Raw genomic sequence first — 16,501 nt, forward strand, 5'->3', positions numbered from 1 at the left:
ATGCAAGGAGCAAATAATTAACATCCTATCACATTTAACATTAATCAGCTTCAAATGTGAGACATGTTTAGTAGATGAAGAATTAAAAATCCAGGAGAAACCAGGTTTCAGGAAGTGCCAGAGCCATTTCATTCATCTCATCCTGATTATTGTTTTCAGTTCTTTTTTTTTTTTTGCTTTTTATGGAGTCAGAGCCCTAGTGGCACAGTAGTTAAGAGCTTGGCTACTAACCAAAAGGTCAGCAGTTCGAGTCCACCGGAAACCCTGTGGGGCAGTTCTACTCTGTCCCGTAGGCTAGCTATGAGTCCAAATCGACTGGACAGCAATGGGGTTTTGTTTTTGTTTTTTTGATGAAACCATACACATATTTGTAAATTATAATGTGCTTAAATATTCACTGTTATATTTTAATTTTGGAACTCGTTGTTGTTAGATGCAATCAAGGCAATTTAGACTTGTAGTGACCCACATGACAGAGTAGAGCTGCCACGTAGGGTTTTCTAGGCTATAATCTTTACAGGAGCAGATTATCAAGTCTTTCTTCCTTGGAACCACTGGTAGGTTCGAAATACCAACCTTTTGGTTAGCAGCCAAACACTTAACCACTGCATCACCGGAGCTCCTTAGTTTTGGAGCAGGGACCGCTGAATTAAAATTTTTAAATAATAGCGTTTGCAATCAAGTCCAAGCTCTTCAAGCAATAAGTGATTCTCCCATATACAACAGAAGCAGACTAGAGCCTTGAAAACAGAAGGTAAGGAATAAGTTTGATTAAAAAGTTTAATAAATAGAAAAGACCCTGGTGCCTAAAGTGGCCCATTGTTTTTCCGTGAAACACATATTTTTCTTTTTTCTTTTTTTCCCTGCTGTTATAGTCCATTCTAGTGCTGTTAGGGAATAATGGTACCCAGAAAAATGTCAAATGACCAATATGTTTACCATTTTTGCTAACAAAAATTGGTAACAAGAGATTCCATAAGCATAAAATTCGAGAATTCACACATTTGAAAGGAGTGGAGAAGAAGGCAGTCGTGTGACCACCCCTTCTGTGCCTGTCCTGACCCCTCTTCGGGCCTGGCCCCATCACCGTGGTTGGGCATACAGAGGCCCCCCACTCCACCTTTTGCAGGATGGGCCAGCCTGCGGTGGCAGGTAAAGGGAAGGAGTCACAGCGGTGAGGCCAGTTCCTGCAGGGTGCCGAAGGCCACACAAGGAGCTGGGATGCTGTCCCAGACGCGAGGAGCAGCCATTGCTGCAGCTGAGTGAGGCGACTCACGCCGGGTGTGGGGGCGGCCCTGGCCGCTGTTGGTGGGAGGAAAGGAGGATGTGGGGCTGGCAGCGGGAGCACAGGAGAGGAGCTGGGGACCAGCGTAGTTGGGGGGGGGTGGGCCAAGAATGACAACTGGGCAGATAATGGCACCTTTGTTGAGATGGGGAAGCAGGGAGATGATGGGTTTGTAGCGGTATAGGGGAGGATATCCAAGCAGAGATATGAGCGGGCAGTTAGTTAAGATACCAGAGGGAGACAGAGAGGTCTCCTGAGGTTGGTTTCTGAGGGAGGAGGAGGAGCCTAAAAACAAGTCACAGAGAAGAGGGTGGGGAGAGGGGTATCCCGGGAGACAAAAGGGGGCGGTCAGGGAGGAGCCTGGGGAGAGGCTAAGAGGAGGCGGGCTGCTAGTTGTTACCAAAACCAAACCCGTTGCGCTTGCGGTGGAGTTGATTCCGACTTATAGCAACCCTATAGGGCAGAGTGGAACCGTCCCACAGGGTTTCCAAGGAGCGGCTGGTGGATTCGAACTGCCGACCTTTTGGTTAGCAGCCCAACTCTTCACTGCTGTTCCTGAGAGTGTGCCTAACCTCCTTGGGTGGCTGCCCCAGCGGGCCCAGGAGCCCAGTCGGCGCCCGTCGGCCCCGCCGACGCGCGGGGCGGCCTCTGGTGCGCATTGCGGGTGTCTTAGAGGGCAGCGTCCTTAGCACAGACTTGTTTCAGACACCCAAAAGTCGGCACAGGAAGCTTCAGTGATCCTCTCGTACATGCCAAGAGGACTATTTATAAAAAGTTTAATTAACCAGAAAAATATTTTAAAACTTGTAATTTCCCGCCATGCATAACAGTTCTTTCAAGGCATGCTTTTCATCAACATTCTCTCTTTAAATTGGCCGTGACCTTTACATTGGCGAAGACGTTTTTGTGACGAGCCTCGTGTCATTTCACGTATTCGTGTTCAGTCCACGACGGGTGGACTAGCTCTTGCAGAACCAGACCTGCTTCGGCTGGGAGTGCGACCCCCGGTGGCGCTGGGGCAGCCTGGAGCGAGAGCCATTGGTTTGCTCTCTTGCTCTCGGTCACTCTTTCCCTTACATTTTCTTTCGCAATCATTTAAGTCGCCACAGAATTGGGTTTTAAATCACAGTGCTGTATGGAGGGGACAGGGAAATGGGGACAAACTGCTTAATGGGGAAGGGGTTTTACGTTGGAGCGATGGAGGTATTCTGGAACTGGATAGAGGCGGTGGTTGCGCAGGTGAATGTACTAAATGCACTGACCCGTTCACGTTAAAATGGTTAGTGTTACATTAATGTCACCTCAATGATTTTTTTTAATCATGATGCTGTAGAGGCGGGAAGCATATACCAGGAAAATGCTAGCAACTAGGACTTCCGGCACAATTTGCAATAATATTAAAATATTTGCATTTGAAGTTGATGTGGGATGCGTGCTTTGTCACAATTTTCCGGTATTTCTTCATGCAAGTCTAGCCTTGGGGGAATACCACAGTGGCGTTCAATGCTATATTAGGGATTTCTGTTTTTTAAGGAAAAAAAAAAAAAAAAACAGAAGCAGACTTTACTGATTTTTCTTGTCACATCACCAGGTGATTAAAATTAAAGATTTAACTTAAAATAGGAATACGCAAAAATAAATTTTAGAAGAAGTAGCAGCATGAGCTTTGGCAAAAGTAAGATTGGAGTTCAGATCCTAGCTCTGCCCTGACTGTGTGTGAGCCTGCAGGCAAATTACTTTAATGGGAAAAATAACAGGATTTATGCTCATGTGGCTGTAGGATTAAAAACAAAAACAGATATCCAGACATAACAGTGCCTGGCACATAGTAAGCACTGGACAAGTGTTAGCTGTGATTTTTATTTCACCAGTGCAGAAGCTGAGCCCCAGGAGATAAAATATCATGCCTAAAGTCTCACCATTTCCAACAGCCAAATTTGCAGTTTTTTTCAGTTACGTCCTTTCAGATTACAGAGAGTCGCTGATAAAAACTGCTTTGTGAGTGAGGCTCTGGGGCATAATGTCAAGGCCCCCGTGTCAGGCTCACTGGGAATAAGAAACCAAAGCCTCTGTCAGGGCGTTCTTAGTGCTGGCCGCGGCCCTCCACACCACACTCTTCCAGGTTCCCACTTGTTTATTTTATCTGATTTAATACATATGAGAATCAATAGCTTTTGTCTCTTAGTAACTATTTTGTTACCTCTTCAGTCAGATTCTTGGATTTGGGGGCAAGGAATTTTAAGGGAACAAGTAGCATGTCAATAAAATTTGTTAGGTCCACATTTGGTTGCCATATTTTTTATGTCACCAAATAAGATGTAGAAAAATATAAGTTGCTTCCATGTCTCATCATCATCACTTCATAAAGGACATTCAACATCAAACAAGTGGAAGGACAAATCTCAGAATTAAGTATTCAGATTTGAGGTTCTTTTGTCCACCCCAGGAGATTTCAAATTCTGAGAAGGCAGGAATGTACCTTGTTCATACGTAAATGTCCCACTCTTAGGTTGGTGATCTTGCGTGAAATGGGTGCCCAATAAGTGCTATTTGACCAAAGGAATGGACAGAACAAGAGCACCATGTTCAATCTGGTGCTGATAAGAAAAGCTGACCCTTATCTCCTTTTTAGAAGTCCATACTCACACCCAACAAGTCTCTCACACTTAGGCACTTCTCTCCTTGGCCCTTGCAGATACCCAGTATTGTCACAGATTTTCTTTATTCCCTTCCTCAGAGTTGCTTTCAGAAAAGGATCTGATTTACATATTGGTGTGACTAACATCACTGTGTTACCTAGCTCAACAGCACTGCATTGTGAATATCAGTGTTTGTTATGAAGGTAGCAATTCTAAACCCTGTTCAAGTAATTTCTTCCGTGGCAGAAATTGTGGTAGTGTTTTGGGGAAGAGGAGCTTCTCAGTGACACTAAAATTCTGTTAGGGCCTCAGGAGGCTGGGCTACCCATTAAGAATCTAGGGAGAGTTTGGCAGGTCCTTGGAAAGTTAAACACAGAGTTGCCGTATGTCTCAGCAATTCAACTCCTAGGTATGTACCCAAGAGAAATGAAAACGCGTGTCCGTGCCAAAGCTTATAAACCAATGCTCAGAGCAGCATAACTCATAATAGCCAATAAATAGAAACAAGCCAAGTGTCTATCAAATGATGAATGGGTAATCAAAATGTAGTGTGTCCATGCAATAGAATATTATTCAGTCATAAAAATGAAGTTCTCATGTATGCTACAAGGAGGATAAGCCTTGAAAATATTATGCTAAGTGAGAGAATCTAGACATTAAAATCATATCATATGATTCCATTTATTTGGGATGTCCAGAAAAGGAAATCCATAGAGACAGAAGGTAGATGAGTGACTTCCAGAAGCTGGGGGGAGGGAGGCATTACAAGGGACTGAAAGGGCTGCTGGATTTCTCTTTGGGGTAAGGGAAATGTTCTGGAATTGGATAGTAGTGATGGTTGCACAACCTTGCAAACATCCTAAAAACCATTGAATTGTATACTTCAAAATGAATTTTATGTTATGTGAATTACAGTATATGTCAATTTAAAAAACATAAAAGAGTAGGGGAGGATTGGGAGGGGAAGAAGGTAGGCAAGAGAAGCAGTAGAAGTTGTAGTCATGATGGGCCATGAGGACAGCCTTGGTGGGGACTCTGAAGAGGAGGAAGCTGCCTTGCCTCTCAGCCCACTTTGCTGAGTAGGGGCCCTCTTCTCAGCCACAGACTAGGGTCTAAGGAATGTTGCGAAGCCTTCTTCTTCATACCGAACCACCAAACCACTTGCCACTGCTCCACACAGCCTGGCCTGCAAACTCACATTTTCCCATGAGACCTCCAAAAATGACAAAGCACATGTGGTATAAAAGTAAAAAGGCTAGTAAGATCTACGTTATGCTATTTGATTTGTGAGGAACTTGCCCAGATGACTTCCGGAAAAGACAGTTTATTACGAGGATACCCAGGAGGTAGTATTCGGCCAGAGGCTTCTGGTGACCGTCTCTGTTGTGTCTTGCTCTTGGCATCCTACTGTGCTTTACCTATCTGCTCTTGCTGGACTGGCAAGTCCACTGCATAACCTGCAGGCCGGACTCCATGTGGAGCCAGGAGGGCGGGTTTTGCTAATGGCCAGGCCTTCAGTGTAGCCTTCAGTCCCCAGCCCAGCCCTCGGCCACTGCTGCATACCGAGCAGAGGCTGTGGGTAAGGCAAGGCCAACCACAGGGCTGCTGTGATCAAAGGAGTAAATACTAGTTGCCATCTAGCCGATTCCAACGGAGGGCGACCCTGTGTGTGTCAGAGTAGAACTGTGCACCGTAAGGTTTTCAATGGCTAAGTTTTCAAAACCAGATCACTAGGCCTTTCTTCCAGGGCACCTCTGGACTGACTCAAATTGCCAACCAGGGGCAGATTAGCCAATAGGCAAGGTAAGCGGAGTGCTCACCTTGCTTACCAGATCATCTGTAGTGAACAATTTCATATTTTTCACCACATCCAAGATTCTGTTTCTAGGTATGGCTGGTACCTGTCTCTCTCCCAACCCCATAGCACCTTCCTACAGAATCAAAGCCTGTTTTCTAATTTACAAATGCTGACAGCGGTGGATGACCCAGTAAGCAAGGCAAGCACAGGCTTACTTCTGCTTACTTGCTAACCTGTAGTGAATAGTTTCAAACCCATGTGAAATTGTTCACTATAGATGATCTGGTAAGCACCATGCTTACCTTGCCTGTTGGCTGATCCTCACCTGCCACTAAACTTTTGGTTAGTAACTGAGCACGTTATCCATTTGCACCAGCAGGGACTCCAATCAAAGGAGTAAGGGAGTAACAATTACAGTCGAGCCTTAAATATTTTGGACTCTTGGTAAAAATGAGTGTCTTTGTAACATCAAGCAAGCTCATGAATTACCAGAGATTATATTTTATACAGAACTTCCAGTCCCAACTGTAAAAATTAAAAAACAGTCTCTGCTGAACTATACCCCAAAATACATTTCTTGTAAGTCCTAATAATAAGTGATTGTGTTACTATGGTAATAGCTATTTTGGGAGGAGAAAATTGAATCTTTAGAATAGCTTTATAAAATCAGACTTTGCTTAATGTAACTCTCAGCTCTACTGCTCAGAGAGTATAGGTTCTTTAATGCTTTGTACCACTATTTTACATGATCAGCTCCTATAGGAGTGCATTCATTTGAATAATTGGTTTTAGAATACTCTTGAAGAGAGAGAATATCCCAGAAAAACAAAAGAACGGTGAGGAAGGCAAAGTAATTTTCTGCTACCATCACATATCTGCTTTTTATTACCTGTAGGAGTGTCCATATATATGTTACTGTTGCCCATTAGCACTGTAGCTGTCGTGTCCTGGAATGGTAGCTTTCAGAATAATCTGGAAATTATTAGCAAAAATCAAGTTTCAACTTTAAAGTTGAATTTTGGCTAGTCATTTTTAACATAAAAGAAACTAATTAAAATACGTATATTACTATATACTGTTAAAAACCAAAAACCAAACCCACTGCCATTGAGTCGATTCTGACTCATAGTGACCCTACAGGACAGAATAGAACTGTACCGTAGAGTTTCCAAGGAGTGCCTGGTGGATTTGAACTGCCCACCTCTTGGTTAACTGCCATAGCACTTAACCACTACACCACCAGGGTTTCCCATATACTGTTACATTCATTAAATATGTACTGACCACCTCGATGTACACACGCATTCTTCCTAACTCTCATTTTGACCTTTCCAGCCCCACCCAGTGCTGTCTTCTAGCCAAATTTACTGACAGGTTTATTTCTTAGATCTGCAAAACTGGAGGTGTTCCTTTTGTCCTAGAAGGGAGCAGTAAGGTATCTGCTACTAAAACCCCAGTTTTAATAGTTTAATAATTTCACTAGAACCCAAAACCAAACCCATTGCCATCAAGTCAATTCAGACTCATGGTGACATTATAGGACAGAGTAGAACTACCCCATAGGATTTCCAAGGAGTGGCTAGTAAATTCGAACTGCTGACCTTTGGGTTAGCAGCCAAGCTCTTTAATCATTGCGCCACCAGGGCTCCATAGTTTTACCAGAAGAGGTTAAAAAACATCTTTGTTTCCATGCCATTTCAAAATCATGAGCAATTCCATGTGCATATTTCAAATCTGTAAAAATTTTCATGGACTATTCCTTTAGCCAGTTTACATGCTCAGGTAAGCGCAATAGCTTGGCTTCTCGAGCTGAAGTAATTTTGGAGAGCGGCTGGCTTTCAAGGACTTTGGGAGAAGTTGTAAGAGCATAGCCAGCTAGATAGTGAGAACTAGGAGTTGGTTTCAAATAAGAGCCATCTACAAATAATATCGTATTGGGGTTTGCCAAAGGAGTGTCTTTTAAATCACTCCAGGGGTCAGAAACTGCTGTCAACTCCAGGCAATAATGGAAAAGACAGTCATCTTTATCAGCTATAGAAGGGTAACCAAAATCAAACCAAACCCACTGCCATCAAGTTGATTCCAACTCGTAACGACCTTATAGGGCAGAGTAGAACTTCCCCATAGGGTTTTCAAGGAATGGCTGGTGGATTCAAACTGCCGACCTTTTGGTTAGCAGTTAAGCTCTTAACCGTTGTGCCACCAGGGCTGTAAAAAAAAAAAAAATATTAGCAGATGCCAAAAGAAGCACTTCATGAGAACTGAGTCTGCTAGCAGATACACATTGAGTTAAAGCAGAATTAGGTAATGTGGATACAACATGGGGTACATATACATTTAAAAGGTTTCCCAAGATTATGTCTGCTGTGTTTTCTGCTGACTTTGCTGTAGTGGCCACTGCCCTAAGACATGGGGAGTAGGCTCTGGCTATGAGGTTAAGCTGTAAGCTAATATAACCCACAGGTCTATTTTGTCCCCTGTGTTTCTGGGTGTCTTAGTCATCTAGTGCTGCTGTAACAGAAATACCACCTGTAGATGGCTTTGACAAACAGAAGTTCATTCTCTCACAGTTGAGTAGGCTAGAAGGCCAAACTCAGGGCATGAGCTCCAGGAGAAGGCTTTCTCCTCCTGTCAGCTCTGGAAGAAAGTCCTTACCATCAATCTTCCCCTGGACTAGGAGCTTCTCAGTACAGGGACCTGGGGTCCAAAGGACACAGTCTTCTCCTGGCACTATTTTCTTGGTGGCTTTAGGTCCCCATATCTCTATGCTTGTTTCTCTCTTTTATATCTCAAAAGAGATTGGCTCAAGACACAATCCAGTCTTATAGATTGAGTCCTGCCTCATTAACGTAACTGCTGCTAATCTCATCTCAACATCATAGAGATAGGATTTACAACACGTAGGAAAATCACATCAGATGACAAAAGGGTGGACGATCACACAATACTGGGAATTGTGACCTAGCCAAGCTGACAGGTGTTTTGGGGAGACACAATTCAATCCATGACACTGAGTAAGAATACCTAATGCATTACCTGAAAACTTCATGGACAAGAAGTGTGAAGCCTAAATGATAGTTGGGAAGTCCTAAAGCAGACATCTTAATCAACACTTCTTTTAATTTAGTTATTGCCTATTGATCTTCAGGGGTAAGATGGAATGGATCAGGCTCAGAGGCTTTCAAATATTTATGTGAAGCTGTGTCATTAAAGAATAATTAGAAATCCAAGCTTGACAGTAACCGCAAAGACCCAGAACTCCTCTTGTTTCACAAGGGAAAAGTGGTGATAGCCTCTTTTCTCTTGGGGTTAATAGAAATGCCTTCTGCACAGATTAAATGACCTAGATATTTCACAGAAGGCTGAACTAATTGCAGTTTTTCCTTTGAAACTTTATGTTCACCAAGGCCTAAATGTTTTAACAATTCAATACTATTTTCTAAACAAGCCTGCTAAAATATTGAACACACCAGTAGATCATCTACATACTGTAACAATTTTATTTGAAAATTGCAAACATTGTAAATCTGCATGAAAATTTTGAGAAAAATAACTGGGAGCCTATGTATACCCCTGGGGCATGACATTCCAAGTTATTTGTTGATTTTCCCAAGTCACAGCAAACAGATATCTACTTTGGGGGTCAACAGGAATGCTGAAAAATGCGCTAGAAAGGACTATAAGAGTAAATCAATGACTTCAGAGGGAACATTAGAAAGTAGCAGGTGCAGACTAGGGACAATGAGTTACTTAGGAATAACAATGTGATTTATTACACATAGATTATGAACAAATATCCATCCCATTCCATGAGATTTTTTAACTGGAAGGATAGAAGTGTTGCAAGGGCTAGTGCAGGGGACAAGTAATCCTTTAGAAAGAAAGTCTTTAATAATAGGAGTTATCCCTTCTTTTGTTTCTCATTTAAGTGGGTGCTATGGGATCTTTTTTTTTTTTTTTTTTTTTTTTGGATCTTAGGTAAAGGCTGAGATGTGTCCACTTAGATTTTAATAGGTTCAGCAGGCAAAATTTTACCAACATCTATATGATTTATGGCCCAAAAGTTTCGGGGACTTTAAAAATAACTTCAAGGGGAAGAGGAGCTACTGGAACAGTATTTTGAAGAAGCACTGTAAGGGCTTGCATATGGCAAATAACCTCTTCCTTATGAGTGTTGTCTATTCCTGAATTTTGATTAATAATATTTCCCCCTTTTCATTGAATTGTAGATGGCAGTTCCATTTAGATAAAATATCTCTTCCTAATAAATTAACAGGTATTTCAGGGCTCAGCAGGAAGGAATGAAAATCTTCCGTGGAGCTAAGAGAGATTAGTACAGGCTGAGAATGAAATAGTGTTTGTTTTTATTTGTAACTCCCACTAGAATTGGTCTTTTTACTCCAGGGCAGTGCCTTTTTAAGCAAGTGGAATTCATCGCAGATAACATAGCCCCTGAATCAATTAAAAATTACAAGGTTCTTCATTAATATACATAGTTGTTTCTCCTCAAGAGTTTAGAGCTACCATAGGAAAGTCCCTGTTTTGTCCCTGGAGTCCCTTCAGTCTGAATCAGGGGAAGGAAGAGCAGCTAAGGTGGAAACCTCCTGTTTATTCTTTAACTTAAAGAATTTGTTTTTCCAGTCCAGAGTTTTTACAGTAGTTGCAGAAACCAGTTTTGTTTTTTGTTTTTTGTTTTTTTTTAGGACTATTGGAGGGTTTAAAACCATTTTTATGAGTCAACCCATGTAGCTGTTGTACTGGAGAGCCATCAGCTTATTTGTTAGTTTTAGCAGTCTGCTTTGTCTCTAAAGTCTGGGCAAGCTCATGAGCTAGTTAATTCCTTAACGGAAGCTGCTTTCCAGTCTAAGCTATGCCTGTTAACTAACGCTGAAACTTCAGGCTTGAGGCCGGAAATAAATACGGCATTAAAAGCTCCTTTCTTTCCTTCATCTGATAAGTTTAATGTTCCAAGAACTTCTGAAATAATCTGGGCTGATAATCATAAACACTGTCATCTCTGTAGTATGTTTAAGAATGGACTTTTGTCTAGTCAGTTTTTGGAGGAAAGGGCTTAGGGGTTGTGTTTTGCAGCTCGTTGGCTTTGTCTTTAGCTTCTTTGAGGACATTATTGAAGGAATGAACCGTGGGAAAGCATGCTCTCAGTTTGGCTGTAACGGGATGCTCTGCCTTACAGGCAAAACGCAGAGATACTTAACAAGTAGAGGAAGTACAGGTAACAACTTCACATCAAGGCAATGACAGGAAAGGAGTGAGATTTACAAGGGTGGCAGTTAACTGTGAAACTTTTGCAAAAATTTCTAGTCTAACACAAATTCTCATACTTGATACAATTTAACTAAGGCAATATTTCTAAAATGAAAAGTATAAACAATTTCAACCTGAAAGTTTAGTGATGTGGAAGTATAGGGATATATTTGCAACTGGACCAACTTAATTGGAATCTTTGGATACAGAACTGACCATTAGTTTAAAACAAACAAACAAACCCATTACCGTCAAGTCAGTTCTGACTCATAGTAATCTTATAGAACTGAGTAGAACTGCCCCATAGGGTTTCCGAGGAGCAACTGGTGGATTTGAAATGTCAGCCTTTTGGTTAGCAGCCAAGCTCTGAACCACTGTGCCACTGGGGCCCCAGACCATTAGTTAGAAATGTGTAAATAAACTCTGCTTATTTAGCTGAGAGAAGAGAGAATGCCTAGGTTCTTGCTGAGAACTTCTTTAAGGTAGTTAAAACAACATGTTTACCTATAGGCTCTAATTTACTTTAACAACTCGGTGAAGCCTTTTCTAAGGCCAGCTGTGGGAACACTTAACATGCCTGAGCTGTTTTTCAAACAGCAAACTTTAACCGAAGGTGAATGGTTATCAGGAGTGTAGAAGTAAAACCCTCAGTTTAATTTGAAAATAGAGTGCTTAGTTTTAGTTTTGAAATCCCCCCAATGAGACCTACCAGCACCTGAAAGTTTAAAAGTTGCTCACAACATTTATGGGCAGTACAGTAATTTTTTTAGATATGAAGTGTAAATTTAGTGGGGGGCAAAACAGGAGAACAAGCATCTTGGTGTGACTTGGTCAGTCCCAGGTTCTCCATTTTTACAACCCTTGTTTGAAAACCCCTGCTCAGAGGCGCCTGAAGAAATTTCAGAGGACTTCATACAAATGTTTCTGCATGAAAAGTTTTTTCTAACCTCTTGGTACAGCTACTCCCTTGAGTGGAGGCCATTGTCCGTAAGAGAATTCCACTGGGCCTGTCCTGATCTGACTCAATACTCAGCCTTCCTGTGAGTGTCTGTGCCCCGGCCCAGCCTTAATGCTAGTTTCTGGTGCAGTTCACCGTTCATCACATACCTTAGATTCATTTTGAAGGCTGCAAAAATCAGCCTCTTTGATTTACAGTAAAAAAAAAAAAAAAGAACCTCCACATTTTTAATGCCTTAGAGCTGTGCTTTTCCAATTATCTCTTAGAAGTGCAAACTTTGTCAGACAGAATCGCATGTGGACGTCAGTATACGAAGAGGTGAAGCTAGGCCTCTCCCCTTCAGTGGGACACCGGGCTCCATAAAGCCCCGTCAAAGGCTAGGACCTGTTTTCAAAGTTTTTAGCTGACACATGGGAGCTAACCACAGAGTACAATGTGGCACAGAAGACATTTGAGCACGTGAAGTTTTTTTTTTTACCGTTCTTTTAGGTGTTTGCTGAATTCTTTGAAACACTTCCAAGGAACCCAGGGAATTTAAATTGAAAACTAGTAACTACTATTTATGAACTGTGTGTTTTCAGAATAATTTAAGAGGCATACTATAGTTCTTAGCTTCAAAGGGTAGCTACAAAATAAAAAATAGCTCCTATTTATTAAAACTTAACATATGGGGGCACTAGTCTATGTACATATAAACCAAAACCAAACGCGTTGCCCTTGAGCCGATTCTGACTCATAGCGACCCCACAGGACAGAGTAGAACAGCCCCATAGGGTTCCAAGGGGCAGCTGGTGGATTTGAACTGCCAACATTTTGGTTAGCAGCCAAGCTCTTAACTAGGAATTAAAATATTAATCCTCACATTAACCCATTGAGTTTATCTCTCTGCGTTTTACAGAGGAGGCAACAAAGATTACCCAAGACTCTACTCCATAAGACTATTAGTTGATTTATCTAAGATTTTGAATTTTAAACCTCAGTGGCGTGGGAGACAATTTTAGGTTAAAAGCTCAGCAAGCATTATGTGAGAGTCAAATGTGGGCCAAGAGCGCCAGATGCTAAGTTACCAGGATGGCGAGCATGGCCCTGAGTGTCTAAGGAAGCAGCTTGTCACAGAGGTACGCATTTTCTCAGATTCTGAAGTCACTATCGTGAACTTTTCCATTTCCATCCAATTCATATCTTGGTCGTAGTTTGCAAATGCAAGCCAAGGTAGTTGTTTTTTTAATAAAGGTCCTGATTTGTAAAAAGTGGATGGCTCAAGAAAGCAAAAGGAAAACCCACAGAGTGGGGTATTTGTAAACCATATGTCTAGTATAAGAACCTTGTATCCAAAATATATAAAGAACTCATTAATCTCAATAATAATAATAAAATTATCATTTAATAATTTTGTGTAATAATAATTTTTTATTCAGTAATAATAAAAAAGCAAATAACCCAATTGAAAAATGGACAAAGGATCTGAATAGACATTTCTGCATAGAAGATATACAAATAAGCAATAAGCACATGAAAAGATGTTTAACATCGTTAGTCGTCGTTGTTAGTTGCTGTCATGTGGCTCCAACTCATGGTGGCCCCATGTACAACATTGCCCAGTCCTGTGCCATCTTCATAACCATTGGCATGTTTAATTCCATTGTTGTGGCCATTGTGTAGTTCCTTCTGACCCTAGGGGGTTCATCTTCCAGCTCTATATCAAACTATATTCTGTTGCAATCCATGAGGCTTTCATTGGCTGATTTTTGGAAGTAGATTTCCAGGCCTTTCTTCCTGGTCTGTCTTAATCTGGAAGCTCTGCTGAAACCTGTCCCACATGGGTGACTCTGCTGGTATTTGAAATATCAGTAATATGGCTTCCAGCATCACAGCAACACATGTAAGTCACTACAAGCCACCCCAGTAGGCAAAGTGACAGATTGGTTATGGAAATGCAAATGAAAACCACAGTGGAATACCATTTCACACCTACTTATTTTTTTTTTAGGGTGGCTATAATCACAAAAACAGATAAGAACAAGTGTTGGCAAGGATATGGGGAAATTGGAACCCTCATACGTTGCCAGTAGGGATGTAAAATGATATAGCCACTGTGGAAAATAGTTTTGTGATTCCTCAAAAAGTTAAACATAAAATTACTGCATGACCCAGCAATTCCACCCGATATGTATACTCAAGAGAATTGAAAACGTACACGCACACAAACTCTTGTACCCCAACGTTCAGTCCAGCATTATTCAGAATAGCCAAAAGGTGAAAACAACCCAAGAATCCATCAAGAGATGAACAGATAGACAAAATGTGGTATATAGTATAATGGGGTATTATTCAGCCATGAAAAGGAATGGGGTGCTGATACCTGCTGCAACGTGGACAGATCTTGAAAAAGAACCCAGACACAAAAGGACAAATATTATATGATTCTATTTATGTGAAATATCCAGAATAAGCAAATCCACAGAGACAGAAAGTAATTAGGGTTGCATAGGACTGAGAGGGGCTCAGGGCCATGAGGAGTGCCAGCTTAGTGGAAATGGGGTTTCTTTTAGGGGTGCTAAAAATGTTCTAAAAGTGATCATGGGATGGTTGCAAAACTCTGTAAATATATGAAAAACAATTAATTGTGTACTTTAAATGGTTTTAAGTTGTATAGTATATGAATTATATCTCAGTAGAGCTGGGTTTACTTGTTTGTTTAAAGTGAATGGCACCAGACCAATTAGGAACCCCATTGCAACTGGCTTGCTGTTACGTTTTAACTTGGACCCATCAGTAAAATTAATTTGAAGACTGTTGATATTTGGGTCTGCCTAATTTCAGGGCCTTTTTATGTAATACTTTATAGGTGAAAATAGACACTTCCTAGATAAAAACAGCGTTAAGTCCAATACCCAAAATGTGAGGATTAGTCACATCTCCCCTTTCCCACTTCTCGGTCATCTCTGAACAACAGCCACCCAGAGCGAGGGCAGATCTCAAAGTTGAAAGGACACCATCCTTCAGACAGCCACAAGCTCAGTAGTATGCATGACACCCTTACGTCTGACCTGCTGCCCGCAAATGCACAGATTTCTCTCTACCCCTTCAGGATGCCAGCTGCAAACTCAGAGGCCTCCCCTGGGCTCCCTCACTTCCACCTACTCTCTCCCACTACTTCTTGGAGTTCAGTAATTCACAGGAATGACTCACTCAGAAAACTCACAGAAAGTACTATACAGTACTTGCAGTTATAGATTTATTACTTGAAAAGGACACAGATCATGATCAGCATAAAGAAGAGACACATGGGGCAAGATCCAAGAAGGTTCCCAGCCCAGAGCTTCCATGCCCCAAAAAGGGTGTGCTACCCTCCCACTTGCGTCAGTGTCTTTCACCAACCAGGAAGTTCCTGGAGCTTCCTGGTCCAGAGCTTTTATTAGGTTCATTGCATAGTCACGATTGAATCATGCTCCTCTCCTACCCCAAGGTCAGCTGATATCATGCCATGAGGTGATCCTTCTGGCTTCACCAGTCCCTCACTCATTAGTACAAATCCTCAGGTATAGTCTTTAGACCTAGATAACAAACAATTACTCAGGAATTCCCAAGCTTATCTCTCAGGATCCAAGGACAAAGGCCAAATTACTCTGTAAGGTGATTCATTACTTCACAAATACCAAGTAAATAAACTGAAAGAGAGCCTGGATTCAGAAGTGTTGAGCCAATTGCTCAGTAGAAGTTAAATTTTCCTTAGCTATAAAATGAATGCTGTCTTGCCAGTGTGCTGGCTGAGAGCGTGCCCTGTGAAAGCCACAAAATGTCACATTTTACATATTCTTACTTTCTCTTTTTTTTTTAATCAATTTGTGAAAAAGGAACAAATAGAAAAGCAGAAGTGCTGACTCAAAATAGAGTTCCCATACTGAAAATATTTCTTAAAATCTCTAAAACATAATCCTTGTGGAAATTGGCAGATGAGTTTATGAGGAGTTATTTCCTCAAGGATTTTGAGTTGTTCTACATGCAGTACCTGACATAGTAACATCTCATTAAATGGTTGTTGAATGAATAACTCAATCTAATCAAGCTTGTAAAACTCAGCACTGGATGGATTAGTGTGTCATTGCTGAATACTAACATGGACTGTTGTTTACCACTGTGCCTGGGACAATGCCTGGCACATAGTATGTGTTCAGGAAACGTTTGTTAAATGAATGGATTTTTGTGTTATAGCTGCTCTTTTTCTGCTTCCTCTACCATTCATAGTAAACCATCCTCATGTATGCAAAATTAGTTTTTTGATAAAGCTCAGATAGTTAAAGGCACAATACCTGAACCACTTCTTCCCTCCTCCCAGTAAACAATGAGAGTATGTGTTCACAACATCAAAAAATGTGACTGAAGATTTTAAAATAGAATTTGGGAAGTACCATTCAAAAAAGAAGAAAACTCTTCCTTAGAACACTGCACACAGCAGTGGTTAGAATTATATATCATTATCACACGGAACCCCACTGATCACATAGTATATGGAATCCATGAGATCAACAAAAAGCTATCTTTGACATATAAGC

General features: G+C 41.3%; 1 protein-coding gene across 1 annotated transcript in view; it reads left to right on the top strand.

Moving 5' to 3' along the window:
* Positions 1–16,501, top strand: part of GNAL (G protein subunit alpha L) — a 170,264-nt gene that overhangs the window by 104,600 nt on the left and 49,163 nt on the right. The gene's annotated exons all lie outside the window — the stretch shown is intronic.

Source organism: Loxodonta africana, chromosome 11 (genome assembly GCF_030014295.1).
Source record: "Loxodonta africana isolate mLoxAfr1 chromosome 11, mLoxAfr1.hap2, whole genome shotgun sequence".
Lineage (NCBI taxonomy): Eukaryota > Metazoa > Chordata > Mammalia > Proboscidea > Elephantidae > Loxodonta > Loxodonta africana.